The sequence below is a fragment of the Vanessa tameamea genome, chromosome 30, assembly GCF_037043105.1.
Source record: "Vanessa tameamea isolate UH-Manoa-2023 chromosome 30, ilVanTame1 primary haplotype, whole genome shotgun sequence".
Classification (NCBI taxonomy): domain Eukaryota; kingdom Metazoa; phylum Arthropoda; class Insecta; order Lepidoptera; family Nymphalidae; genus Vanessa; species Vanessa tameamea.
This window is the reverse complement of record NC_087338.1, coordinates 5,004,689-5,032,233: the sequence shown is the minus strand read 5'-3', so window position 1 is coordinate 5,032,233 and position 27,545 is coordinate 5,004,689. Positions and strand designations below refer to the sequence as shown.

Sequence of the window (27,545 nt, the reverse complement as noted above, 5' to 3'; positions counted from 1 at the left end):
AATTGCTACTACAAATAACTTACCTACTCAGGGTTAGGTTAGTTATTTTCACGTCTGACATTATACTGTCAATAAAAAAGTTAGGATATATTATGACTATGTTATCTTCCTGTTGTCCTTCGACAGAGTTACCTGCACTTATCATTGATACAAGCGCTGGAAGATCACCTTCAAAAGTCGACTTCGCCTTCTCTACCCCCATTAACAATTTATTTTCCATAATTCTATCACGGTGCGAATATTCTACGTTGCTATTTCACTTACTTAACATGAACAGGAAGATCATTTATATATACTAAAAATAAAAAGGGACCTAAAATTGACCCTCGTGATACTATTTAACAATTCGAATTTAATAAAAAATGTAGGTAACTTGCAGGTATGTGAAAACCTTGAAGTTAGTTTAGTACTGGTAACAGTTCAATTCGTTATAGGGACGCAGATTGATGATCGATCTGTAGATTGGATATCTAAGATTTAAATATCGAATTGTAGTAATAATGTTAACGAATTTACCCATAAATGTTTTGTAAGAGGAATTTGGTGAAGCAATTCTTTGTTCTTACGCTACGTTTACGCATGTCAAAATTAAAATCAAAATATACTTTATTCAAGTAGGCTTTTACAAGCACTTTTGAATCGTCATTTAACAAACTATATTAAGCTAGCACCGGTTCGGAATGTAGATTCTACCGAGAAGAACCGGCAAGAAACTCAGTAGTTACTCTTTTCAACATCTAAAAATACAGTCATGTTAGTTAAATACAATTATATATGTATGTTATGTCTCCTGCCTGGAAGTCAACTTCCTTCTTTACTAATGTATTTTTTTACAAATGTTTTGAATCTATGAAACGGCAAAGTTAAAAATGTCTGCGGAATTTTATATAATACTTAGGTAGTATTATATACAAAAATATATATATGTATATATATATATGTATATATGTATATACAAAAACTTCTCCGTAACGCGCTGCGTCGTCTGGTAAACGTTTTACGTATATTGGTTTAGCCGTTTCTCAGTTAGACATTACAAACAAAACGTCTCAATTTTATAAGTATATATGAACGTGTCGTTTTAACAGTGTGTCTCTGTCTTTAGGGATGAAACTCGAAGCCGGAGCTGTCTCGCCTGCAATTTGCAGTCTGGAGGGTCGCGAGTTCGATGCCCAGACGGGGGATGAGTCTGGGTGAGTAGCGTCAACATTATTATAGTTGAGATATTTTTTTTTATATACGTTTTCTACAAATCATTGTTATTACTTATGACAATGTAATACTATTGGAACATCAAAGTTACGTGAATTTGTTATTAGTTAATTTATACAAAATGTATATAAATTTTATTGTTATTAATTTATGTGAATACACATGAAAAGTGTGAGTGAGTCTAGAGTCTAGAGTGTGTATCGTGTGTGTATTATAATTATATTTATATAATATATATGAATTTATGGTTAAACCAAATTCATAAATTAAATCGTATTCAATTTAATTTAATTGTATTTCTTTCCGGTTCTCGGTAGAATTTTCATTCGAACCGGTGGTAACTTTACACACTTTCGTTATGGTAAAAGCTTGCTTTAATTATGAATATTTTGATGTAATACTAATTAATTAAAACAAGTGTTAACGACGTTCCAATGCTCTCTTCGATGCATTAATTATTTTTTAACACGTTTTTAATCTAAGGTTTCTTATTCAACAAAATGTATTTACTAACTTACTTCTAACCGCTGTCTTTCTTGTTGGTTCTTCTCGGCAGAATCTACATTCCGAGCCGGTGGTAGATTTTAAATTTCATTTAATCATGTACTATGTATTACAGCCGAGATGGCCCAGTGGTTAGAACGCGTGCATCTTAACCGATGATTTCGGGTTCAAACCCAGGCGGGCACCACTGAGTTTACATGTGCTTAATTTGTGTTTATAATCCATCTCGTGCTCGGCGGTGAAGGAAAACATCGTGAGGAAACCTGCATGTGTGTAATTTCAACGAAATTCTGCCACATGTGTATTCCACCAACCCGCATTGGAGCGGCGTGGTGGAATATGCTCCATACCTTCTCCTCAACGGGAGAGGAGGCCTTAGCCCAGCAGTGGGAAATTTACAGGCTGATTATGTTATGTTATTTATATGTATTATTGTAGAGCGTACTTTAATAAAGTATATCTTGATTGATTAAAAGGTCTTCTGTATTAGCTTAATTACTTAACGCCTGCTTGGTATTCAATAAAAAGAGCGAAAGGTTAACGGAATTCAAAATAATTGTCGATAACCATCTACGAAATATTCCGCGTCAATTGATCATAGTATCACGATACGTTTAAAATCAAAAATCAAAATCATTATACTCTTTATTCTAGTAGGCTCATGAAAGCACTTTTGAATTGTCATGTTACAGTGTTGAATTGAATTTAAAGCTATCAAAGTTCAAAAGGCTTCACGTGATTGGAGGACAAAAAAAATAATAATAAATAAACACAATGTCTCGAAAGGCGAAATAAAGATCGTGAGAAACTCACTAAATAAAAAAGTAACAGATCCTTCTGGTAGAAGGCTTGGAAGTTTGGGTTGTCTGGAAGAGATGACTTATTAGGAAATTAGCACTAAGTCCGTCCACTGTACATCTTCATCAATAATTCTTTACAATAAAGTATATTAACATACAGCTTATACAATGACTCTGCTTCAATATGTTGTGTATACGTAGAGTATAAAACTCTATTTCAACCATAGCAGGAAAAAAGCCAAATAAACAACATTTGACAGCAAATTGACGCGATATCATTGGTCGAGAGCTCGATTAATCTATGATATTCGCTATGGATTTGCGAAAAAAATTGCGTTTTGAATGTCGACGAACCTGTTATCGGTATTTTGCAAGTAAAATTCAAATCGGAATAAGTAGTTAAGTTTAATAGTGTTGTATTTTAAACGCTTGGTAGTTCACAATATAGCCGAGTTCTTAGCAAAACTAAGATTTGTTAATCTCTTTACCTACTTCCATTGGATTAGGCTATATATGTAAACATACGTCAAACTTTCATTCGATATGTGCAGGTTACCTTTCCTTTTTAATTATAAACGCAATTTAAACACTGGGTTTCCAGTGTTGCCAGGTTAACCCAATGTTTACAGGTTCGTAATGAACTATATAGGGCTTAAAGATATATTATCTCAGTAATAGCGGGTATCTTAAGCTACACGTGGTATTTACCCATCCCATACCAGATTACTCTAGTTTTAGACGTGGTACAGTGTGTGGTCGTGCTAGTACTCCTGTAAGGACCTCATGGAAACCCCATGTCAGCTACTTCAGAGGCAGTTAAAGAAATATCTTATATATTGTACTAAATAATTAATAGAGAAATATACCTACATATATATGATATTGACCAGGGTGATATGTGTTCTGATAATAATATTAATTTTGAATTTGTCGTTAGGGAACAATCTGTTCTATTGAATTTAAATATGGAGTTTATAATTTTTTTTTAAGATGAACGCGCAAAGGTGTTTGACATACAGATATTTGTCCTGTTTAACAAAGAAAACGAGGGTGTTATGGAGTTTAGGTCGTTATCGGTACTTCTGACATATATGTATGTAAAATTTTATGTTGAGAGTTGACTACAGGCGGTGGTGACCACTTAGCATCAGGTAGCCCATTTACCTGTCCGTCCACCAATTACATAGAAAAATAAAATAAAAATTATACTTACCATTTTAGTATCCGAAAATACAATAATATTTATCATATTTAGTCAGTCATGAGATGGAATCAAATAAACAAACACACTTTTTCAAAAAACATAGGCTTTAGCGATTTTTAGGCAAATACATAGTTTACCAAAAATATTTTTTTTGCAAACTGTACTCTCTCAGGTCGATGACCGCTGCATCAGTTGCACCGTGAAGCCAAGCAACGTTACTGTAACATATATCACTATAAATGTATTTAAAGCTCTATAATAAAATATTATATTTTATTTTTTAAATTAATCGATATTCTTTTTTCAAATTTCAAAAATAAATTTAGAAAAAGTTATTCAAAAATTACTTCAACGTAACTGTACTAAAAATATTAAGCTTCGATTTAATTATGGTAAAAAAAAAAACTATCTTTTGTCAACATTTTTAAGATTGACCTTGGCTCGTTTTCAAAATAAAAATGTACATAAACACGTTATAGCAACAATTGATTACAATAAAAAATATACCTTAACTATAAAGAAATAGAGTTGCAATTACAATAGCAAAAGTTACATCCTTAAGGTTGGTAGGATTGCAAAGAAAGTAAATTCATTTTATATTTCGTCAGTTAGCCGCGAGCTCTCGTGAGGGGAGAATGTGTCGTGCAGTGTTAACAACATATCGTATTTATTTACGATATACAATATTGTTTTCAGTTTATTTATAAAGTGTTCAAATTAAATGTTATTTGTAAAGAGCTAGTCAGTTTATTTCATTAAATTTCTAGTTATATATATATTTATACAGTGATTATGATAATCTATAATTTGTGTAATATTGTGCTAAAAGTGGTTTGAGTAAGTTTTATTTGGTGTAAGTAGTTTTTTTTTAATTAATATATTCGAATATACAATTTTTTTAATTTCAAAGAGAAAATTGTTCCTAATTTAAATTAAATGGGAACAAATGTTTTTTAAATTATTTTTTTAAATTTCGATTTTATTCTATATTTAAAAAATAATCATAATATACATCTGAGATTATTAATAGCCTTACAATTATTTATTTACAATCGGAGTTCGAGAATCTTTTCGGGATGTTTTTTAATAAAGTTTTGTTACTTTTGTTGGCGTGAGAGTATAATTACACTAATTTAATGTTTATCGATATTAATAATGTTGATAAACACGTTCACAAACACTGATAGTATTCATACAATAAATACGTAAAGAAAAAATTGTAACATAAGATAATCTCCGTAATTATCAATATTTCATTCCCTAAGCAAGGTGTTCCTTCTAAAATAAAATTCCTCAAATATTTTTCCTTTGCCAATTAATACATTTCAATCTCATAAAAAAAACTTTTGTTAATAAAACGTTCTGTCGATTGAAGATGATAAAAAAGCGTGGTGTTATCATTCCTTAATTCTAATGTAATTTGAAAAATAAGTTGTATTTATTTGTAGTAATTCAAAGTGGGAAAAGATTCTTCTAGATAGAATCTACATTTCGAACCGGAGGTAGATTTAAATTGTAAAATGATTCGGAAGTGCTCGTAATAGACAGACTGACAGAGACAGACATTGATTTGTCAGCTTCGTTCCTAATTTAAATTAAATCAACATTATTTTTTACATTCCAATTAATTTTTTATTCCATTATGACATAAGTTTATTCGTTTAAAAACAAATAAACGATAAATATTTTTGTATTTTTTTTTTCTAAATACTGTTTTAATAGAAAAGTAGATGTATTCTGTAAGAAACATCTCGAAATTCATCGCAGAACACGAGCGTGAAATTTTAGAATGTGATGTACGACATTGACCATAATAATAATAAAATTTACAGGGTACACAAATCAAAATGGCGTATCACTGTACGTGGGTTGTCAATATATCACAAGTGAGGTACGAAGAGAATTATTAAACATTATTACGCCCTACAATTTCTGTTGAATTAAATCGGATACATTGAATTCAACGACCAATTTAATAGCGTGTCATAGGGTTCAATGGAATATTTACCAGTTCTTTACATTTTACATTACATGAGTAGCCTGAATAATTAAAATAAATATCCCACTGCTAAGGCCTCCTCTCCTTTTGAGAAGGTCTTGGAGCATATTCCACCACGCTGCTCCAATGAAGGTTGGCGGAATAAACATGGGGCAGAATTTCGTTGAAGCAGTGGGAAATTTACAGGCTGTTAATATATAGTATGTTGTGTTAGTATGTATGTTATGTAAATATTTATACTGAACTAGTTGTCGCTCGCAGATTCGCTCGGCTTTATCTTGAGGTGTTAGGCATAAAAAGACCATGTTCTCCCTTGGAGTTCAAGTTTGCTTCATACCAAATGTAATGAAAATCGGTTCAGTTGTTCGCCGTGAACGAATAGACAGACAGAGCAACTTTCGCATTTATAATATTAGTATAGATGTCCTAGGTTTTATGGTATGCAAGTTGATTTGCTGCAGCGCCGTCTAGGCGAACTACAACGAAATGGAAATCATAACAATATGTCTAGTCTCCATTAAAAATGTATTCTTGTATGTAGTCTTGATAACAAATAGCGTTCAATTAATCTCATAAAGACAGACATGGTTTTTTTTTTTATAAATCTGCGTATTGATTTGAAATTTATTTTTAGCATTGCCTACACAGAGTCACGAACCCGTGACCTAAACGCTTTATCGACTGAGACACAAAGACGCACCCACGTACTGTCTACTAAAAACATATAGATTTCGACAATACAAAGAATATACGTATAGTATATTTATATATATATTCTAACGTCTGGTTACTTGTTGATTAATGACCGATAATATTAGAAATTACTCGTTTGATAATTGTCTACGAAGCGTCGTTTGAATACGTAATAAAATATTATTGAACTAATTGCACGTTCCGACTGCGCTCGAATATAATAATAATCTTATTTACTTACACAGCTTCCTTTCAATCTAAACCATTAAACCCACTCAATGAAATGTAAAAAATTACATCGGAATCGGTTCAATCGTTTGGAAGTAGCAGTCAAAGATCAAATCAAAGTATTCTTTATTCAAGTAGGCTCATAAAAGCACTTTTGAATTAAAGTTAAAGCTAACACCGGTTCGGAAAAGATTCTACCGAGATGAACCGACAGATAAAATATCAATATTTACTCCTTTCCATTATTTAAATTACAGAGTATGTCAGTTACCTACCCTAAAACCTACCCTATAACATAAAAAAAGTTTTTTGACATGAGCTTTAATTTTAGAAGATCTAGATATACATATATAAAAAAATACAGGGACCAGACAATGTGTATTTTTTTAAATACTAAAAACAAAATAGAGATCAATTAAAAAAGCGCGTGTACCTACTTCTGTATGCGCGCGAGAAGATCTACTTCTTCGGAGTTATTGAAAATAATCTTATTAATAATAAAATATAAAAAAAAAAATCACTCACAAAGTTAAATATTCACAATTTAAATCTGTAATAATATAAGCGTTGAAGTTGTCTATTTCGAGAGATTTGATACTTAATTGGCGGATTAGCGAGCAACTTCACATACTGTATGTCAATCGGTGCGCACGCGTCATTTGAACACTCATCATTCTTCATGACACGCTAAAAATGTTAAAAAAATTAGTTGAGTTGAGAAGGTAAAACAAACAAAGACGTACAATGTAAAATAAGACATATATGTATACTATGTTATGTACAGGGCCGGATCTATATATATGGCTTTTTAGTCTTCAGCCCAGGGCCCCGTGGATTCAAGTGCCCGAGCTAAGTCAAGTCAAAGTCAAAAATAGAGGATAATGCGAAAGAATCCATAACTTTATTAAATTAAACAGATCGTATGGTTTGCGGTCCTGCGAGTCCAGCAATTAATCAAACCCATTCAATTGATTTAATTCAAGTCTACGTTCAGATGTGTCTTAGGTGGGCCCTAAGTGGTGTTAGCCCAGGGCCCCCTAAACTCACGGTCCTGCCGTGGTTATGTAGCTTTATAACGGTCCCTCATCGGAAGCATTACATTACATACATAAGGGCTCCTCTCCCTTTGAGGGGAAGGTTTGGAGCATATTCCACCACGCTGTTCCAATGCGGGTTGGTGGAATACACATGTGGCAGAATTTCGTTGAAATTACACACATGCAGGTTTCCTCACGATGTTTTCTTTCACCGCCGAGCACGAGATGAATTATAAACACAAATTAAGCACATGGAAATTCAGTGGTGCCTGCCTGGGTTTGAACCCGAAATCATCGGTTGAGATGCACGCTATGTTCTAACCACTGGACCATCTCGGCTCCGTCACCGGGAGCACTTGCTTGTAATATAAGAACCTATAGCCCTTAGATTATATTAATATATCTAGAGAGTGTCGCACTACGAAATAACTAAAAGAAACGGGCCAACTTTATTAACTTGGTATGATTGACAGCTACGCTAAACGTTACTTCTTTACTAGTGTGCGTGCACTTAGTGGCCAAGTATTGGCTTGTATTTTTTCGACGCGTTCTCAGCTTTGACAGATATAATCTAAACCTATTCCAACCGTAGAAATAATAAAAATAAATAAACTTTAGATTTAAGTATTCCATATAGTGTCCATATTCCATAATAGTTCTGATAAAGTAAAACAATTTTCAATTAATATATCTTTATTTATAATACGATACCAATCTACTTATAACCACTTAAATTTATCTCCCAAAGCTTCGATAACAGTTTCGTCGACGTTCAAAACGCCATATTTACGCAAATCCATAGTGAATATCATAGATCAATCAAGCTCTCGACCAATGATATCGCGTCAATTCGATGTCAGATTGTTCAGTTGGTTTTTAACCGTTTGCGATTGGAATCTATTCTAATATTATATATACTCGAGGATGGACATAGACAATTTTTTTGTTTCCTTTACTTTGTAGATTAGGAGTTAAGTAAGTCTAAGGCTTTATACAAGATATTCTACCGATAAACAGTATATTTAGTATTGTTGTGTTTGCGTTTGAAGGGTGAGTCAGTGTAACTACACGCCCAAGGGACGTAACATTACCAATGTTGCCGGTGTCAATTGGAACAGTTTAGTCTCACGGCGCCAATGTTTACGGTGGTGACCACTTACCAGGTACATTTGTCCAACAGAAAAAAACTCAACGAACTTTGCTATATATATATTTAACAGACAATTTAATAGATTAACGTTTGAGAATATATCAATGACAAGAAATAAAATTGTTATTAAACCTTTTTTTTATGGCATAGATTGGCGGGCGAGCATATGAGCCACCTGATGTGGTCACCACCGCCCATAGAAAATGACGTATAAGAAATATTAACCATTCCTTACATCACCTATGCGCCACCAACCTTGGGAACTAAGATGTTACGTCCCTTGTGCCTGTGATTACACTGGCTCACTCTTGAAACCGGAACACAACAGTACTCAGTACTGTTGTGCTCCGGTAGAATATCTTATGAGTGGGTGGTATCTACTCAGACGGGCTTGCACAAAGCCCTACCACCAAGTAAAACAATAACCATTAATGTGTAAATTAAAACGATAACAAAAACTAAGTTTAAATAATGTTATATAAAATCTTTTATAATTAAAAGAGAAAAAGAGGCAGAGGTCGCTTGGTGGGGAGTGACGCTTTGCATTACTTCTTCAAAGAACTTCGATCCAAAAAAAGAAAATCGCTCAACAAACGGAAGACAAACGTACTGAAATGTTTCGTTGCAAACCACAGGCAGACCAAATAATATCTATTGCTAGGTTCGTGACCCACAAGCTTTGACCCCTAACGACCTCTCGACCTCGGACAATACGTGTTGCAGGTAAAGTTGTAATATTGTCCAATTAGATAAACTTCAAGTTAATTATAACGTAACGTAATTCAGACGACTTGTAAGTTGTCTAACCTATTGTTAGTTAATTTAATAGTTCGGGTATTTAACACGACTCGTTGACATATTGTAACTAGTTATTCTACGCGGCATCGGTCGCGTTTAAGGTTTTGGGTTGTCGGGTAATATTCACGCAATATCTTTGAAATTTATAGTCTACGTGTTATTTTGATGTACAAGCCTATAATATTGTAAAGTTTAATTGAAATCCATTTAATAGTTTTTGCGTGGGTAACAAACATCCATATATACAAACTTTCGCCTTTATAAGTAGTATTCTATGTTTAAGAGGGTGGAAAAGAAAAAGTAGTAAGTAAAGAAATAAACAATCTTCTCGGTGGAATCTACTTTCCGAAACGGTGGTGGTACCTTTATATTTATTTCAACACTAACATGAAGGTTCAATAATATAAAAACGTGTAGACAAATAAAATGTTCTAAAGAGACTCAGTGATAGATGTACGGTACCGGTGTTTGCGTATTAATAAGATTAGCCCTCAGCCGATGCCCTTAAGGCATGGAACCCTGAGAAATATACAGCGCTATATGAAAGTCATAGCAGAGTTACTTGTCGGTACTTCATAAATTAATTTTGATTAGCGTAAAACTAATAACTATGTTCCTAGCGTCACCTTCCGTTTTTGACAAAACTTGCAATAATCACCATTTAATTTTTGACAAGAAAATTAACAATCATAAGATATTGCTTAAATAATTTATCAAAATTATTTAACTTGGTTAGGGCTTGGTTTTCTAGTGAGTGAGCTGTGTCTACACAGTGTAACTGACGCGTGAACTGCCTTGACTCTATTCCAACAATAAGAGGAGGAAAACCAAATAAACATCTGACAGCAAATTGACGCGATATTTGTCAAGAGCTTGATTAGTCTATGATATTCATTATGGATTTGCGACAAAATTACGTTATTAACGTCGACGAATCTGTGAGCGGAATTTTGGGAGTAAAATTAAAGTTGAAATAAGTAGTTACGAGTAATACTGTTGTATTATAAATATATATATATATATATATATTTAAGTAGCAGTTATCATAGTAGTGCACAATATAACTGAGTTATTAGCAAATCTCATGAAATACGTTCGATTTGCAATAGGCTATAGATAACGGTTTTTCCGAACCGATACGACTCGGGAACTTTCAAGAAAAGAGCGTACTCTTTCCTGAAAGGCCGGCAACCCACCTGCAAGCCCCCCGGTGTTGCAGATGTCCATGGGCGGTGGTAGTCACTTTCCATCAGGTGAGCCTCCTGCTCGTTTGCCACCTATGACATAAAAAAAATAAAATAAAGGTGATCAGACGTTTTGAGAAATGCCCTACGAGTTCGTTGTGGCTACAACATAATCATAATTGGTGAAATAATGACTGTCTGTTCGTATTTGTATCACGTATATTGTGACGACGGAATTGTATACCAAATGTATTATTACAGAATTGCTTTTTTAATTATAGAAGTATTTTGATTTAGTTCCTTTGATTTTCACGTAGAAAAAAAAACATATTTTAGTATAATCCCTGCATAGTATAAAACAAGGTCGCCACCCGCTGTCTGTACGCTTTAGATATTTTAAACTACGCAACGGATTTTAATGCGATTTTTATCAATAAACAGACTAATTTAAGAGGAAGGTTTATATGTATAATATACGCAGATTATTGTTGAGAAAAGACGAGAATTTTAACTTTCCTAGCCGGTTTTTTTTTTATGTTGTTTTTCAATCCAAAATTTGTATGTTGTCCCTTATTATACGTGTGGAGGCTGGTAGCTAATTGGAATAATAGTAACAGCCTGTCAATTTCCCACTGCTCGGCTAAGGCCTCATCTCCCTTTGAGGAGAAGGTTTGGAGCACATTCTACCAAGCTGCTCTAATGCGTGTTTGTGGATTCACATGTGGCAGAATTCCGTTTAAATTAGACACGTGCAGGTTTCCTTACGATGTTTTCCTTCATCGAGCACGAGATGGTGAAAATTCGGTAATGCAGCCGTGGGTTTGAACACGCATCAGTTAAGATGTGCGTTCTAACCACTGGGCCATCTCGGCTCTATATCTCGGCTAATTTGAATATCTTATTAGAATCAAAAGCCCATATTGGCGCAGCATGGTGTGATACGCCCCAAAACTTTTCTTCAAACGGAAAGGAAACCTATGCACCATACCCATTTGCTATGCGTATTTAGACGATATATAATTAAATTAAGATTTTAATAAACAGCGTCCACACAGTATTTAAAAAGAGGATACGTAGGTAAACCACGTGGATTGGAGATTTATTATAAACACAAATTAAACATCAGAAAATTCTCTGATGCTGGGCTGGAACCCGTAATCGATTAGGCTTCAAGTGTTCTAACCACTGTGCCATCTCGGTATTATTAAAAAGAAAGCTTGGAATTAAAAGCCCGACCGCGTCGTATACGGACCGATATACAAACAATTGCAATCCATATACGTAACCGAAATTCCGCAGTTCGCAAAATAAAAATACTTACCGAACGACAGATGCACTTTTTTATAATTGTCATAGAAAAAAAACAACCTTTTTGTCCCCAAAATTAGCCCCTTTTATAAAGGCACCCCTTCCGCAACCCTAAATCGAACAATAATGGGGTTGAAAAATCAATAGTTAAAAAAGATCTAATAATGTCGATCGATGCGATAAATCTAGTTCGTTTCGCGTTGACGTTATTTAAGCTTTTTTTTTTTTAATTGTACAGATGTCATACTAACCGTTGTTGTCGAAGAAGGTTATGTGTTTAAAACATTAGTTTTTTGTTACGCTCCTCAGGGATAGTTACTAAGAAAAACCTAGGATGTAAATTAGTCGAAGCTGGACGAAGGTCTTCTCCTGGTAGGGAGTATGGAGGCGTTTTAAGTTTCACTACCTTGAGCAATACTTGGACCAGTATTTAACTTATGATCTAGAATTCCACACAACCGAGTTCCCAACCAGGATTATTAAAATTTAATTTTGTACAATGACCATTCAAAGATATTGAACGAAGTACGTTTTAATTTGAATAGTGATAAAAATTCCCCTTAAAACAGGAAGCAGAGTTAAACTCAGAGAAAAACATTGTGTTGAAACCTGCCTATGTCTAATACCAACTCGTATTGGAGCAGCTTGGTTTGAATAAGCTCCAGACCGTCTCCCCAAAGGGGGGGAGGTTTTATCCATCCTCATTTTTGCTTTACACATATATTAAACGAAAAAACTTATTGTTAATTTGAAACTAAACTCCTAAAGATCCGAAGAGTTTTGATCATCCTCCGTACAGTTAAAGCCAATGGCAGAAGTGAAGATTAGTAAATAGATTTGACCTTGAATTGAGATGATGATGAAGTGGAAGTCGATATCGGGAGTTTGGAAACATTATTAAAGTGGATATATTTAAGGAGTTAAGTGGAATGTTGTATTATAAATAAAGATATATTAATCAAGAACTGTTTGTAGTACAGAATATAGTAGATATGTTAGGAGATTAATTATTTATTTAATTGGAGAACACACAGCCGTTGACAAACAAGAATAACAAACACTTAATAACTATTAGGCCAATAACAGTTCTCACATTTTAAATTAAAGAGATTGAGAGTAGGAAAATAAATTATTTGGAATCTAAGGTTTGTTTATCTTTAGTCAACGTTGCCTTAGAATTAAATGTAGTTTATTTTAACTTTGAGCCGAGATGGCCCAGTGGTTAGAACGCGTGCATCTTAACCGATGATTTCGGGTTCAAACCCAGGCAGGCACCACTGAATTTTCATGTGCTTAATTTGTGTTTATAATTCATCTCGTGCTCGGCGGTGAAGGAAAACATCGTGAGGAAACCTGCATGTGTCTAATTTCAACGAAATTCTGCCACATGTGTATTCCACCAACCCGCATTGGAGCAGCGTGGTGGAATATGCTCCATACCTTCTCCTCAAAGGGAGAGGAGGCCTTAGCCCAGCAGTGGGAAATTTACAGGCTGTTTATGTTTTTATATGTTTTATTTTTACTTTACCTTGTACAGACAAATGGACCATACGACGTTAAGTGGTCATGGCGGTATAGACATTGGCGCTGTAAGAATCAAAATATACTTTATTCGAGTAGGCTTTTACAAAATTGAATCGTCTTTTTACAAACTATATTAAGTGAAGCTACCGCCGGTTTGGAATGTAGATTCCACCGAGAAGGACCGGCAAGAAACTCTTTTTGAATTAACCATTGTCAATTAAGATGTTATATCCCCTGTGACTGTAGTTACACTGGCTAACTCAGCCGGAACACAACAATACTAAGTATTGCTGTTTGACGGTAGATAGCTGATGAGTGGGTGGTACCTACCCAGACGCGTGCACATAACCCTACCACCGAGTAAATAGTTTCCTATATCTAGAAGAGTTTCAAATGCCGAGCGAATGATATTAATGACTGTTATGCCAATATTTAATTTAGCTCCGCGATTACAAACTTCCTCAGTTACGAAGGAAGTAAGCGGGCTCCGCGATCTCGGCAACCGGAAGTAGAAATCTCAACAAAACTACTAACACCGGTTCGGCGGATATTGCGTGAATGAAAGGCAAAAAAAAGTTGTTCTGTTTTTAAAATTGATGTGATTATTATTATTATTGATATATTTCATGTTATATACTGGGGGGGGGTCGAGTGGGTCGAAAATTTAGATTTAAAATAAATGATTGATATTTATTATGTGCCGTTTATATCTAAACTGTATATAATTATCCAAGAGAAAGCATAGCATTGATTTTCTAGTTACATTACATACATTAGCAGCCTGTAAATTTCCCACTGCTGGGCTAAGGCCTCCTATCGCTTTGTGGAGAAGGTTTGGAGCATATTCCACCACGCTGCTCCAATCCGGAATACACATGTGGCAGAATTTCATGGAAATTAGACACATGCAGGTTTCCTCACGACGTCTTCATCACCGATTACGAGATGAATTATAAACACAAATTAAGCACATGAAAATTCAGTGGTGCCTGCCTGTGTTGCAACCCGATATCATCGGTTAAGATGCACGCGTTCTAACCACTGGGCCATCTCGACTGACATCATTTTCTAGTACCTAACGCTAAGGGCTCACTTCAAATGATCTGTAGAAAATGTGATACGTGTCATTTCTAATTATAATTTTAAGGCTTCACATTAAAATGTCGTATCTTCGTATGTTTTCAACATTACACGAGTGGAACGTTAGTTCTTTAAGAATAGTTCCGCTTCACTTTTCATCTGATTAGTCTAGTCGAAGCGTTGGTCAAACACCAATAATATTGCATTGCGAATTATTATTAACCAATCAGCTTGATTTATTTATTACCGTGAGATCAAATATAACGAATACCGCTTCAGTATTTATGGATAAATAACGCCACGGTCGTTGTTTGAATACAAGGAACTCACGGAAAATCTAGAATTTCTCACGGAACAATCAACTATAGATAAATTGTGTACATAATTTGAAATATCTACTCTAATACTATTAATGCGAATGTAACTCTGTCTGTCTCTTCACACTTGAACCGCTGAACCGGTTTAGATGACATTTGGTATAAAAATAGTTTGATTCCCGGAAAAGGTTTTATGCTACTTTTTCAATTCTCCCCTCGAGGGAGTGAAATGGGGGTGTCGGTTTGTGTGCTATAGGAAAGGTTCAGCTAATATTATATATTTCTTATTCAATTCAATTCTTAGTTTAATGGCTTCTAGTTGTGCGAGATCATTTCGCCAATGTCACGTAACATGGATAAGACACGAAAGAGATTGATTGGTACGGTTGACAATAAATTCAACTACATTTTGAAGGCAAGTATTAGGACAAGTTGTAGAAATGTCCTTGTTAATCCTTAACCTAGAACAACACAAACATAGACTTAATAACGAGGAAAATTATAAATAATTGTTAGAATTCTTTTATCTATTTAATAAAAAATGACACACAATATGACTTTTCGTAACTTAATATTATTAACATTAAAAAAGAACAAAATTGACTAAACACAAACGTCAACATTCATCACTTAAATAGGGCTAGGGAATTTTTTTATTATATTTTGTATTATAAAATACTATGGCAACACTGTGTATCTGTCTCTTTCTAATGTGTATGAGTTTGAAAGATAGCGATATAATCTCGTCACTATAATATCCAAAAGAATGTATAACGTTATATTAGTATGAATACTAAAATTATTTGGGAAACTATTTTGATCTGAAACTAGTACTTCAAGCAAAACCAAAATTAAAACATGGATGCTTAAGAAATTTATCTTTTAAAATAACAATTCATAAACGCTTGGATGTCTATGTGACTATTATATTGTCTGACTCTTAAAACATATATATATGTATACAAATATTATAAACGCAAAAGTAACTATGTCTGTCTGTTGCTCTTTCACGTCCAAAATTTAAACCGAATTTGTTTAAATGTTGTATAAACCAAGACAATTTTTATACTTAACCAGACGACTGATGGCTAAAACACGAGCGAAGACGCGGTCAACAACTAACAGTTCTATGAGCTACACAGCGTAACTAAAGTTAATAGACAAGATAATTATGCAAAGTAATGTCACGTATATGACAAATATTGTCCAGCAGTGGGATACACAAACAATACAATTATTCTTCTTAAAGAATATTAATATACAGAACTAACTGACCCTGCGGCTTTACCCGCGTGAAATTTTTAAAACACAAATTGCCAATCCCCCTTTTCACTCCCTTAGGGGTTTCGTTACGTAAAATCCGTTCTTAGCGAATGTCTACACCATATAAGGATAGGTTCCTATTTCAAGTTTGTAGGTATAGTTTCTGAGATTTCGTGATTAATCAGTGAGTGGTATTTTGCTTTTATATATACATATATAGAAAATTTATTAACACTAAAAATGTTGTTAGTCGCATCCATAACACAACTTTAAAACATCACAGTTAAAGACGAACTCAGCAAGTATACGAATTAAATTAAAATACTTACAGTGCTCGCTGATTATAACAATATTTTATACTAGTAAAATTTATTTTAAATATTATACAATACTTCGAATTTTTAATATTAAATCGGTTAAAACATCCGTCTACAGTGTGTATCAGTCCTTAGCTGGTGGCCGGTAGACCGCCAGTAGACATTTTTTGAGTTGCGTCAAACCGGTTCACTAATATGTCACAAGGCATAAGATGTAGCGTTTAATAAGTCTCTTTAATGGTATACATTTTTGTAATGTAATGCCTGACTTAAAAAAAAAACTTAAATCAGGCGATGCCGTGCATTCCAGAATGTTCTAAAATCTAAATCTTCTTTATTCAAGTAGGCTCGTAAAAGCACCATTGAATCGTCATGTAACAACGTTGAATTCATGTTAAGCTACCACCAGTTCGGAGAGTTTATTCTACCGAGAGCCAGCAAGAAAGTCAGTTACTCTTTACTACCCTTTAAATACAGAGTTTGTCAGTACAGTACAATTAAATTTATATAAATATCTGCGCCTCAAAGTCTCTATATTGATAGGCAAGTACATAACAGTTTATCTTGGGCGAGATTTACAAAGTGACTCGTATGACTTCACCAGCGCGTTAACGTAAATATTATTAACCAAATCGCACAAATTGCCGCTCGCACTTGCGAAATACTCAAAACGACCAATCACGAGTGTTAAGTAACTTTCGAATACAAGTCGATGTTCGATGTTCTTTAACGGCGATGTATAAATGTTATAATCAATTGATTCCTATCACTAGACGGCGCTGTTTTGTTTTCATACAAATCAAAATAGTCAACGCTACCGAAGATGTAAAAAAACTCGTACACCTCTGTTTGTCAAACGATTTTCGAGGAGTAAAAGGTACCGAACAGTTTCGCCTTTGTTCATTTATATATGATACTGCTATTTACAATTGTATTCCACCAACCCGAATTGGAGCAGCGTGGTGGAATCTGCTCCAAACCATCTCCTCAAAGGGAGAGGAGGCCTTAGCCCAGCGGTGGGAAATTTACAGGCTGCTAATGTATGATGTAACAACTATTTACAATAATAATATTGAGGTATCTTTGTAAATCGCCGACTTCTTTCAATTTACACCACACTCGACTTCGCTTCGTCATGATTTTAAGAGTTATACGCTTTTAAGGTCGTTCCTTAAGAGTTTATTTAAGGTAGTGGTTTCGATTCCGTAGAATCTAAGATAATTTAAGCAAACCAAATCATTTTTTTTTTTAGTCATGACGTCATACATCTACTGTTAGCGCAAAAGGTCGTATGTACAAGTACTTTACAACTAAACTAGCTGCTCCGTGCGGCTTGAGATTTTGCATACACGTGTAGGCTACACAAAGGGATATGGGGAACCTATTATTCCCCCTAGACACTAGTGTTTTTTGTGTGTGCAATACCTGCGTTGTCAATATAGTTGTACTGGTTCTAGTACCCAGTTGTTTCGTAATGTTAGACGCTTGGGAAATTATTTTGTTAATGTTATATTTATTTATTTGTAATAGATATTACAAATAAATAAATAAAACATTGCTAATGTGGCAACAATCTTAAAAAAATAGAAGTTATGTCCCTGTAGCTACACTGGCTCACCCTTCCACCTGCAAACAAAACTACTAATTAGTTTAGGAGTAGATTAGGTGATGATCTAAACAGACTTGTAACACCGCCATTAAGTAACCTAAATTTGACTTTAGCTAACTCACCCCACCACCCCCTTTTGAATTCATCCTTAACTAATAGACAAGATTTAAATGTATTTCTAAGTAACTTATCTAGATAATATACATTCAAAGGTACGCAAACAGAACACAATTAGAGCGTACATTAAAATTACTTTAACAATTACGAGATAGATTTAATTCATAAGCATGTGTACACAGTTCAATAAAATATATTAATACAGTCAGGTGCTATTTACTCGGTCGTAGGGCTTCAAGCTCGTCTGGGTAGTTACCATCAGATATTCTACCGCCAATAAGTATTATACAGTATTGTTGTATTCCGGTTTAAAGGATGACTAGGCCAGTAACTGGAGGCACAAGGAACATAATATTTTAGTTCTCAAAGTTGGTGCATTTGCAATGTATAGTATGTTTAATATTTCATACTGAACTAATGTGTATGAGTGGTGGTGACCACGTACCATCAGGTGGCCCATATAAATACATATATATCTAAGTGGATCTCGTGAAATTTGCTATTGTTTAACGCAAAACGTTTTTTTTTAATTAGTACAGTTGAACTAACATATAAAGTCTTTATTACTTTGTACACACAGTATATGAATACTAATATTATACAGTAACTCTATCTGTTGCTCTATCAAAGCCACGACTGAACCGATTTTAATGAAGTTTGTTACGGAGCAACCTTGTACTACGAAGAAGGACATAGGCTACTTTTTAATGGTATACTTGACGACCAAAGCCGTGGTCGGCCACTAGTAACATATATATTTGAAGTCATCCTGATCGATTTCCGTAGATGTACAATTTCCGAGGAAGATTAATCTTTGCTCGATAAATTAAAGTGTAATACTCAATTCCACTCACTGTTCCGAAATGACCGGAAATAGTTCAATATCTTTATATATAAAAGTCCGGTGTCTGTTCGTAACGCTTTAAATGACTTGACGGATATTGATAAAGAAAATATACGTGTAGTTATGGTTTAATTAATATGGGATCTAGTTATAAGGTGAATCTGTTGCCGACATCCAAATATTTTTTTGTTTTGTTTTCGCAAATAAGAACATATTTTACAAATCACTACTAAACTATTATTCCATAGCCCACCATCACGTCTAAAAAATATTGTTTTTTTTTTTTAATTTTTAAATCTTTCATTGGATAAATAAGGTATTTATTTTACGAGATGCGAAGTCTGGCCGGCAGTATTATATGAACGTAAGTCAAGACATATTGTATATATATATATATATATATATGTCTAGAAATAGTCTATATACTTACTATATAATATGATAGATGAAACATATATTTTACATATAATTTATTAAATTTATTATAAATGATTTTAACCTATGTATTAAATATTAATTACACATAGTTCGTGAGGTGAGAATTGAACTTCAAACACAATAATATTTATCCCGAAAAACACGAGAGAAAACCACATACAGAAACTAGTTTAAGCTTCCAATCGCACGTGTGAAGACGTAGAAAGAAAGAAATGACATCGCCGTCTCTGTCATGCAGCTTATCTTTTTTTCTTAAGGCCGTTAACACATGCGGCCGTTTATGTCAGAACCTGACTGCGGCCTAACAGGATGTACTACAGACACTACTAAAGACATCGTTATGCGAGTCACTGACGACAATTCTTAAATATCTAAAGAAAGTTATATTATATTAAATTAATCTTAGTCTTATAAATATATATATATTTTTCTTTGTTAAAATTAAATTTAAAAAAAGGTTGATTGCGGGTTCATACCCAGGCAAGCACCACCGAATCTTCTTCGAATTCTCGGCGGTGAAGGAAAACATCGTGAGGAAACTTGCATGTGTCTAATTTCAACGAAATTCTGCCACATGTGTATTCCACCAACCCGCATTGGAACAGCGTGGTGAAATGCTCCAAACCTTCTCCTCAAAGGGAGAGGAGGCCTTAGCCCAGCAATGGGAAATTTATAGGCTGTTAATGTTGTTTGAAAATGCGTCATGCCTCTTCCAGGCAACTCTTCCCTCTCGGTCCCTCTGTGTCTTTATCATATACGGAATTTTTAATAGCAATTCTATTTCTTATCATGTATATATCATCTTATTATTTTATTGTCTATTATTTAATACATAATATAAAGCAACACACGACATCTCCCTTTGTGTATTTATTAATAAGGATTTGTTGAGTTGTATTCAAACGGGCCCGATGATACGCTGCCTTCGCTCATAAAGAGTAATCTATAAAATTTAATGTAATTGCTTCTATGTTCCAAGATACTCCGATATATACTCTGTTCCAACCATAAAAGGGAAAAGGCAAATAAACAACATTTGACAGCAAATTGACGCGATATCATTGCTCGAGAGCTTGATTAATCTATGATACATTTTAGCTATCGTATTTTAGTTTAGTTTAGTGGATATAAATATTTAAGTATAATAATATTGTATTATAAATAAAGATATATTAATCATAAACTATTAACAGTGCACAATATAGCGGGGTTATTAGCAAAGCGCATGAAATACGTAAATCTATGGTTTGTTTAACTTTTTTCCTACTTCCATTGGAATAGGCTCTATATAATTGTATTTAATTAACATAACTTTATATTTCAAATGTTAGAAAAAAGTAACCACTGAGTGTCATGCCGGTTCTTCTGCTTTTATATTTACTTGAATAAAATATATTTTGAATTTGACTTTGTATTAAAAATTCTCGTGTTCCGCGTCGAAGGGTAACATCGTGAGGTAACCTGTATCTGCCGATGACAGTTAGTCAAATCCCCATTGAAACAGCAGGAAATAAGCTCAAAACCTTCTTTCAAGGATACTAACTTTTAGCCCAGTACATTAGGCTAGTACATTACCCATACATTAGGCTGCTTTAGACTTTTTTCATACAAACTGTTCAGATTCATTTCAATGAAACAGTTTATTTTGTTGTCAATAGATGGCGTTAGTGGTACTTTAAATCGCGCTAAAATTGTCATACGCTATTATTTTAAGTATATCCGTTTGTTTACGTAAGAGGAACTAATTATGCAATTCACAAAAGAATCACAGGTAGGAAACAGCGTTGCAGAACTATCGATACTATTTTTTTTTTTTTATGTCATAGGTGGCAAACGAGCAGGAGGCTCACCTGATGGAAAGTGACTACCACCGCCCATGGACATCTGCAACACCGGGGGGCTTGCAGGTGCGTTGCCGGCCTTCCAGGAAAGAGTACGCTCTTTTCTTGAAGGTTCCCAAGTCGTATCGGTCCGGAAAAACCGTCGGCGAAAGCTGGTTCCACAGAGTGGTTGTGCGAGGCAGAAAATGTCTTAAAAATCGCGCTGTTGTGGATTTTCTATCACTTGGACTATCGATATTTAACACTAGTAGGAAGCGACATTATTCCTAAGTGCAGTGAATAATCAAGTAAGTACAGCTTACTTGATTATTTCATAACAGTATCTTCATTAATTTACGGATCTGGGGCAGGTCACTAGTTAAGATTAAAAATTGCGTTTCCTGGATAGATTCGTATAGATACCCATTATATGAAATACACATATGTCACTGGTAAGGAAGAAGAGCGGAAGCGCCAAAATTTGCTTTTTGGAAATGAATTTTAAAATTTATACTTAAATCTCATTTTACAATAGTGCCAATACGCTTATAAGTTTCCTCCCTTCTACAAAAATATGTGTTTAATTATAATTACAAATTAAAAATAATCTTTAAGAGATTGCTTAACAATAACGCTTGATTGTGGTTGATTTTTTTAACTTGTGTATTTATTTTTAATATATATACAAATTGGCATATTGTTGGCATCTAATGGTAAACGCCACCATAGACATTGGCAATTTTCTTTTTTTTTTACGCTGTAAAAACGCATAACGCGTTTCCCCCACATGCTGTGTGGGGTATATGGGGCTCGCTGGCGCTGAAGGCGCCGGAATACCCACTAAAAAACCAACGGTACCCACTCCGTCTTTTTGGGAGACGTCACGGGATCGCTTGCGCATACTACCGTGACGTCCTGACGGTAGGCCCAACTCTGTGGGCCTCCAATTCCTAGGGGTGTTCTCGGGGTACAGAGACCCCTATCCCCGCCGAGCCTTATGGCGGGAGAAGGTGTCCATAACGTTGATGCCTTCTCCCCGGTCTTCTTATAGACATCGGCACTATATTAATCATCCCTTATTGTCAATGCACCATTAACCCCTTTAGTTACTCTGACTAAACCTGCAAGCTGGAACACAACAAGTATTGCTATTCAGAGGTACAATTTATGTAGAGTGTGTAATACCTACCCAGGTAGATAGGACAAAGCCCTACCACCAAGCGCGCTATAGTTTTATTTTTTAAATATACCTTTTAAATTTTATTTTTTTTATTTCCAGGTTCCGAAACGGTGCTTCCGTTGCTGAAGCTTCCGTCTATAGATTGATCGAGTTTTGAATACAAGCATACTGAAATGAATGGTAATTTTTTTTTTTTATTGAACGTGAAATGACCAAAGTCCTTTTTGGTACAGCTTCCAACAATTTTCTCAATTATTTATTAAATACTTTCAAATTGCGTTTTAAAACTATTAAATTCTCGTATGAATACATTATTAATTTACCTTAATATTGAGTGAGTTAGCCAGTATGACAGGCACAAGGGACGTAAGATCTTAGTTCTGATAGTTTGCAGTGCATTTTCGGTCTAAAAAATGCTTATATTGTAGTAGTGAAATGAGTAACTACTGAGTTTTTTGCCGGTGCTTCTCGGTAGAATCTACTCTCCGAACCGGTTGTAGCTTTAAATTTAACTCTGTAACATGACGATTCGTAAGTGCTTTGAATAAAGAATATTTTTATTTGGTTTAATTCACAATCAGGTCAGACAAGTCTACTTACCTATGTTAAATAAAAATAGTTATTTCCAAAGAACCAAAAGCTAGTGACAATTTTAAATTCAGCTAAGTCGATCAGTCGTCTAGACATTACCTCCACCCGCCCGTCTAGACAGCCGGCAGACTACCCCCACCTGGTATTTTTAGCGCTTAAACTTCATACCTAAGTCAATAGACAGGATTGAATTGTTTGGATATATTTGTAATTAAAGTTACATTTTGTTTTATAGCTGTATATGTTGAGGTTTATAGTGTATTTTAAACGAATAAGGAATCAAGATAAACAAACCTTAGATATACGAATTCCATGGGATTGTCTAACAGTTTAGCTGCACACCACAAACTTTCCTTGATTAATACATCTTTATTTATAATACAACATGATTCCACTTAACATTTTATCAAGTTATGGTATCTATATATATGTATATAAGAGCCGAGATGGCCCAGCGGTTCAAACCCAGGCAGGCACCACTGAATTTTCATGTGCTTAATTCCTGTTTATAATTCATCTCGTGCTCGGTGGTGAAGGAAAACATCGTGAAGAATCCTGTATGTGTCTAATTTCAACTAAATTCTGCCACATGTGTATTCCACCAACCCGCATTGGACCAGTGTGTTGGAATATGCTCCAAACCTTCTCCTCAAAGGGAGAGGAGGCCTTAGCCCAGCAGTGGGTAATTTACAGGCTGCTAATGTAGAAAATGTAATGTAACGTAAGAATTGATAACATTAAGTGCTTAAATATATACAAATATGAATTAAAAATAGTCACTGTATATCTGACCACGTGGAATGGCGGCGAGAATACTAGAAGCATTTCCCCGTTGAATCGCAAATTACTAATTATATCCATTTTGATTTGACTTCAAGAGTTGCGATAATACCATTGTCGACGTTCAAAACTCATTTTTTCGCAAATCCATAATGGATGCCACAGATTAAACAAGCTCTCGACCGAAGATATCGCGTCAATTTGCTGTCAAATGTTGTTTATTTGGCTTTTGTTCTCTTGTGGTTGGAGTGTACGGTTTTTTTATGAGATATTACGCTATGGTGGTGCGTATGTCTGTACGTATGTTATAAATCTACAATCAATTAGGAATTATTTGTTAATAAATAACTTAGGACACTTTTGATATTTTCTTAATGCTCGATAGATTATGTTTTTGTTAGTAAGGAGCGGTAATAAGCAAAACGGTATACGTATGAAATTTACCAAAAATATATCATCAAATATTATCAATAATTTATCCAATGTGAAATTGACAAAATAAAAAGATCTGCTGGCACAACTAAAAGCCATTATCAAAAAAAAACAATCATTTTGAAAATCGATCTAAATTTTCAAAATCGACGTAGACCAACGCCCCTTTAGAAAGTTAAATCCAATGGAAACTAATTTTTGACTTCCTGGGTAATAATAACCCGCAATCTTCGAATAAGACTCGCGTAACAACCACTGAGCTATTAAAATCAAAATATACTGTGAACTTAACAAAATAATAAAATAAAACTCCGTACTGTTCTCAATCACTGTTTAATTAATCTTGATTCACACTGTTTTGCTGTTACCTTCAACGCTCAAACCGAATGAAACGAAAATCGTATCCTCCTTCCCCGCACACATTTATTGTTGCCAACCCTCAAAATATAATTACCGGCAGTCAATAATCTCATTATCGTTTAAAAAAAATTAAAAAATAACAATACAAAACATTAAATAAAAGTTGGCTTACAATATTTTATTCAAGTTCACTTTTACAAGCAATTTTGAATTGTCAAACAGAACCGTATTAAACTGAGAGAATACCCGACAATTAAGACAGGAAACTCAGTAGTTACTCTTTTAACACAAAGTTAAATACAAAGTTACGTCACTTAAATGCAAATAAATTTAAATAGTAGTCATTTTAGTTTGTATCTATAGTACATAATACAAAAAACTAATCTATACTATTATTAAAAAGCTGTAGACTTTGTATGTTTTGTTGTTGGAACGCGCTAATCTCAGAAATTACTGGAATTGATAATGCTTTCAGTGTTAAAGGGTATTTACTATCACGCTTCGACCAATAGAAGTAAAATCATGTATCAGAATCTGCTATATTAAACTAGCTGTTAGGCCAAGCGTAGTCTGGACTAACAGCTAGTTTAATACATATATATATATATTACTACCATTAATTCAAGTACAGTTAAAACGAAATCAATTTCGCTACAAATTATCTGTGAAGAAAAAAAAACGACATTTTGGTTGATTTTAAAGCACGCCATTATGCGTCTGACATCTGTTCGAACTCTCACGGTATTTTTTTTTTATACGCAACAACTTTTCGCGTGGGATACACCTGTTTACAGCCTAAATTGGTAACTTATGATAGTCTTATTTTTCGTACGTATATTCGCCAAGTGGTGTTTTTAACGGTTGTATCGAGGTAATATATATATTTTTATTGTATTTTTAAAATTGTCAGGTTTTTTTTCGATAGATCACTTAGCTTATTGTTATGACTTTTGTTTAACATGAGTTTTTCTCAATTGCAACATTATTAAAAAATAAATTTTGTCCTTATTAAAAATAATCAAAAAAAATAAATCTTTACAGTAAATATGTGATTTGTTATGTAATAGTTTTATATATTGAATTATTATTTGTCTGTGTATAAAATATATTAATTAATTATCATGAGTGACTTGAGACAAAACATACTAAAAATAGGGAAAAAAATGTTTTGTTTCAATCTTTCAAACCGTCGTTTTGATGTCGATGCAATTTTAATGTTGAAAAAAGTAATCTATTTCAAAAACTCAATTAAATCTAAATGTTTTGAGTTTTTTTAAATACCTTCGACATAGCTCGACCAACACACACAGTCGTGAAGCTGTAAATTGATCTGAATGCGTAGATCCGATTAGAATTCGATTTTCGAAAATCTAGGTGAAATCCCAAATTTATATAAAAAATATTTAAAAAAAGCCGCATGTTAAAAATACGATGTACGCATAGACATAAGTTCTTAGTAGACCAAATAGTGCTTTCGTTTTATTTAGCTTTTTTTGTGTGTGAAAATATGTTCGTTAAACAAAGTAGACATATCGAAAATTAAAAAAAAAATACAAAAAGTCGCTACTGATATTTAACAAAGAATTGAAAAAAAAAATATTGTTTTTGCTATCAACCCTCCTTAAAAAATCAATTGTTACGATATTTTTAACAATGCTTCCGATCTTTTGAGAAGCTGCGATTTAGAAAAAAAAATGTGATAGATGTTTTTTAATGTCATTTATAAGGGTGTTCACGCCGTTTTAAAGAAAAAAAAAACATCCGGTGTAACGGTTTTTGTAACTGTGCTAAATTTGTATTGATTTAGTTTTTTTTTAAATTACAGATGGCGGAAATAATGCAATACATAAACGGATGTAAAGATGACACGACGATTCGGAATTTAAAATCAATGAAGATAAATGAGATGTTCTAGATTTTTCTAGATTAGGTTATGAAGATTTTTGGCGGGGAACAATATGAACCAAGACTCTTGATGAACGCAGAATCTTACTATAATCCAGCTGTTAAGCGTTACTTGGTCACAGAAGAAAATAATCAAGGATCTTTATACATTGTGACCGGGTTGGGTGAGTTCCGTCATTTTGTATTTTCAGGCAAATTACAAATCGTGAAGATCTTAAAGATACGATCCACTTACCATTTATTATAATACGAGATTGAAGAGAGGATGGTGAGTGAGCTGCTAGACAAACATGGGAGTTACCATCAGGTGATATTTAACAACTATCTATATTAAAAAATAGGGCAATGACAATTAAGTCCACATCACACCGATATTATCTAGTCGGTAACACAGGGGAGTTCAATACCAAAGGGCTTTAAAAGGTAAGTTTGCAAAAAATTGGTTTTTAAAATATAACGGAATTTGAAATTAAAATGGAATTGAATATTTTATTTTATGACATATGTGTTCACCATCGCCCATAGACAATGGCCCTGTAAGAAATATTAACCATTCCTTACATCACCAATGCGCCACCAACCTTGGGAACTAAGATGTTACGTCCATTGTGCCTGTTGTTACACTGGCTCACTCACCCTTCAAACCGGAACACAACAATACTGCCGTTTGGCGGTGGAATATAATTTATTTATTCATAGGTACACAAGCAGAATCCAATCATAACATACATTCAAATTACGCACTTACACAATTTTGAGTTAGATTACATTCCTAAGCATGTGTACACGGCCTGCTCGTAATAATCAGCCCATTTTTCAGCCCATACATACATTACATAAATTTACAACAA

At 34.0% G+C, this 27,545-nt stretch overlaps 1 protein-coding gene and 1 long non-coding RNA gene across 2 annotated transcripts in view; both read left to right on the top strand.

Moving 5' to 3' along the window:
• LOC113391671 (nitrilase and fragile histidine triad fusion protein NitFhit) overlaps positions 1–27,545 on the top strand; it is a 188,871-nt gene that overhangs the window by 15,000 nt on the left and 146,326 nt on the right. The window lies entirely within an intron of this gene.
• On the top strand, positions 1,112–26,775 carry LOC135194484 (uncharacterized). Its single transcript, XR_010309792.1, has 3 exons — positions 1,112–1,193; positions 22,726–22,806; positions 26,615–26,775. It is a non-coding gene; the product is annotated as an uncharacterized LOC135194484 (long non-coding RNA).